This window comes from Sinocyclocheilus grahami, unplaced genomic scaffold (assembly GCF_001515645.1).
Source record: "Sinocyclocheilus grahami isolate Dianchi unplaced genomic scaffold, SAMN03320097.WGS_v1.1 scaffold402.1, whole genome shotgun sequence".
Taxonomy (NCBI): Eukaryota; Metazoa; Chordata; class Actinopteri; order Cypriniformes; family Cyprinidae; genus Sinocyclocheilus; species Sinocyclocheilus grahami.
Window position 1 is genome coordinate 895,537 of NW_015505581.1, and position 4,351 is coordinate 899,887.

The window sequence follows — 4,351 nt, forward strand, 5'->3', positions numbered from 1 at the left end:
TGGAAAAGTTCATTTATTTCAGTAATTCAACTCAAATTGTGAAACTCATGTATTAAATAAATTCAATGCACACAGACTGAAGTAGTTTAAGTCTTTGGTTCTTTTAATTGCGATGATTTTGTCTCACATTTAACAAAAGCCCACCAATTCACTATCTCAACAAATTAGAATACTTCATAAGACCAATAAAAAACATTTTTAGTGAATTGTTGGCCTTCTGGAAAGTATGTTCATTTACTGTACATGTACTCATTACTTGGTAGGGGCTCCCATCTCTGGAGAGACCTAAAAATGGCTGTCCACCAACGTTTACCATCCAACCTGACAGAACTGGAGAGGCTCTGCAAGGAGGAATGGCAGAGGATCCCTAAATCCAGGTGTGAAAAACTTGTTGTATCTTTCCCAAAAAGACTCATGGCTTTATTAGATCAAAAGGGTGCTTCTACTAAATATTGAGCAAAGGGTCTGAATACTTAGGACCATGTGATATTTCAGTTTTTCTTTTTTAATAAATCTGCAAAAATGTCAACAATTCTGTGTTTTTCTGTCAATATGGGGTGCTGTGTGTACATTAATGAGGAAAAAAATTAACTTAAATGATTTTAGCAAATGGCTGCAATATAACAAAGAGTGAAAAATGTAAGGGGGTCTGAATACTTTCCGTACCCACTGTATATATATATATGCATTTGGAAGTCTTACATATGAGGTCTGTAAGTCTAAAACCAGAAGTGGAATTTTTATGGAATTATTATTCTCCTGTAGAAAGAATAAAAGTTGAATAGAAAAAATATTATTTGAATGACAGCTAAAGTTGAGCTGCATTAACACCACACGTTTGTGTAAAACCCAATGATCATACTCTTAATCTTAAATATGTCTTATTCATGTAAATATTTCTATATTGTTTTTAATCGTAGTATTTTTGTTGCATTTATTATTATTATTATTATAGAAATCCTAAAACATTCTGTTTATTAACCAGTTAAATAATTTTAAACCCAGATTTTTAGTGTGACCTTTGGACTCCACTGTTTATAGTGTTATATAGTAGTTTTAAAGATGATCATCTAAACCTTTAAGCAGGATCATTTGGATATTTCAGATGATTTTGTCTTGTGGAATATATGTAAATATCTTATGTCAAACAGCTTAATCAGGGCAGAACTAAATACAGTAAGTGGAGCACCTGTGCAATGTTGTGTCTCAATCAACATCTACAGACTCAGTATGATCAGACAGCAGTGGACATCAGCTTGGCACCATCAAGTTAGTTTCATATGACACTCTGATATGACAAGATGCAGCAGCTGTTGCTTATTCACGTTCTGAACTCTTGCCGGCATTTGATATTCCCTGTGCCCTTTCAGTTATGGTGTTAATTTGGTTGAACATTCATTCAGATCCTGCAAAGATCAGAGACAAACTGACTTAAAATGCAGTCTTGTATTCTCATTCTCACTGAAGCATGCATGGTGCATAGCTGAATCTGTTAAACTCTTGAGACTAGGAGAGGACAGGATGTACATAGCCTACTTCGCACATGCATAAATGTCTTAACAGCTTTCAGCTGTGTGCCCTGATACTGATCCATACAATTTAAGCACAGGGTCATATTATGGCTTTTTTGACAATAGAACACTTCTAATATGTTAATTATGCTAATTGTCAAAACTGAAAGTGTATCATTATCTAAAACTTTAAGATGCATTTAATCTAATTGTGTTTCTTCTATTAAATCTGATGCTGGTGGCACAGTCGGGTTTTACTGTAGCTGATGTTATTTCTCTCGCCCCAGACATTCAGTATAAATATGTAAGATGCTTTTATTACACAAGTTTCACTTCTCTCTCTCTCTCTCTCTCTCTCTCTCTCTCTTTAAAAAATAAACTATAGGCCTTTATAATTTCCTGTGACACATACAAGATTTTCTTTTGAGGAGTTGGGTGATCACAGAACCAGTTTCAACCAGTAATTTCTAGAGAAATGAGAAATGACTAGTGCAACACTTAATGCTTCTGAGTAAAGGGATACACATATGTTGAGTTAATTGTCACATAAATCATTAGCTTTTTAGTTAGCAATGAGCCAGTGTTTAGCAGTCATGTTTAGTTTGCCAGATTAATGAATATATGCTTTGAATGTCTGTAAACAATATATTGTTTCTTGCATATTCACAACTGGGTGCCCTGGCTGTCAGTATATAATCAGGTTCTAGCCCGTCATGTAACATTCCTGTCAGTGAAGTTTGACTGGAGTTCAACATGTTATAAAACACTTTTTAGTTGCGACCTATTTAACTTTCAGAACATCTGCTATATGCAACCCCCTGTGACTTTTAAAAATAAGCAACATTAGGGAATTGTTAACCTTTCATCCCCTAAGGAGTCCTAGACAAGAGGCAAAACAAACAGAAAACTGGGAGCGTGCAGACAGTGCATTTTTCCATGATCTGCAAAGACGATATTCCACATGTCTATACATATTCCAGAAGTGGAAAGATGTTTAACTCTGTGGGAACTGGATGGGATGTAGATTACTCAGAAGATGTACTTCACACATTGGCGCCTTTTTCACAGCTTTAACACTAGAACCGCCAGGGGTCGCTGTATAGGCCTACCTAAAAGCGCCAGCGGGTAAATTTGACCCACGCACATGACGGCTGTTTCTGAATGGCTAAAAAACATATTATTTCACTGTATTATGCTACTGTCTTCACAAAGAAGTGTCTAGAGTCATGAAATGATTATGTCTAGTCATCAACTATATTTTTGTCCTGTTGTTTTATGTTCAGAACTTTTTTTATGCAGGCTACACTAGTCAATTTTTATAACGGTCAATATTAAGCTAAACAAGCCATCACTGACAACGAGAATTAGAAGTAAATACATATTTAGGTGGTGTAATAGGCTATTATAATACAATGTCATTAATCAATATATTAAGATAACCTATGTTATTTAAATGACTAAAATAGCCTATAGACAATAATGAGCCATAATAATTCACCACATTGCATAGGATGATGCGATGACAAATTCAAGCGCGCAGCTTTACCTAATTAATTATTATTTTGTTTAGTTATATCATTTATAATTTGAATTTAGTCATCAACTATATTTTTGTCCTGTTGTTTTATGTTCAGAACTTTTTTTATGCAGGCTACACTAGTCAATTTTTATAACGGTCAATATTAAGCTAAACAAGCCATCACTGACAACGAGAATTAGAAGTAAATACATATTTAGGTGGTGTAATAGGCTATTATAATACAATGTCATTAATCAATATATTAAGATAACCTATGTTATTTAAATGACTAAAATAGCCTATAGACAATAATGAGCCATAATAATTCACCACATTGCATAGGATGATGCGATGACAAATTCAAGCGCGCAGCTTTACCTAATTAATTATTATTTTGTTTAGTTATATCATTTATAATTTGAATTATACAAGAAGAACACCAATAAACTTTGGGTAATTAAAAAAAAAAGCTTTTACTCATTAGCCAAAACTTGGAACGGGTGTTGTGATGTTTGGTGTCTTAGAATCTGTCCTCCTGGAGCCAACAGCTCTCATGGGTTGAGTATGTGCATAACTCCTTACCAGTATCGTCCACTGGCCTCTCTCCGTTTGAAGGTAGTCTAGGTTACCAGCCACCAATTTTTCAGAACCTGGAATCGGAAGTCTCGTTCCAAGTACAAAGGCAAAGGCCGATCGCCACCGGTCTTAGCCTCCCGAATACGTCGTTGGTCAAAAAGTGTGGCTTTCTAATCAGAACATTCCTCTCCGCACCATTTGTAATAAGCTTGCTCCTAAATTTATTGGCCCGTTCACTGTCACTAAAATCCTTAGTCCAGTGGCAGTTCGCCTCAAACTTCCTACGGTATACAGGAGAATTCATCCGGTTTTTCATGTTTCCAATTTAAAACCTGCATTTCGTTCACCCATTAACCCGCCTGCCCCGGTGACCAATCCACCCCCACACCCTCTGCCCCCCTGCCTTTGTGGATATTACTGCCAGTCGTTTGTGGATTTAACTGCGTTTGTGGATTATACTACCTATCGTTTGTGGATCACGTTTTCATTGGACTTTTGTCTTGGAATTCATTCAGCTGCCCATTGTAGTCCCTGCGCTGCCGAGGATATCTTCTGCACCACAACTTTCCTGTTTATTCTGCTGTTGCCCATCGTTCTTCATTTAATAAACTTTTGTGCACTTGCAACTGAATCTCGAGTCATTATTCCTTACATAGGTCCTGAGATTTCATTTTCCAGCAGGATTTGGCACCTGCCCACACTGCCAAAAGCACCAAAGGTTGGTTAAATGACCATGGTGTTGGTG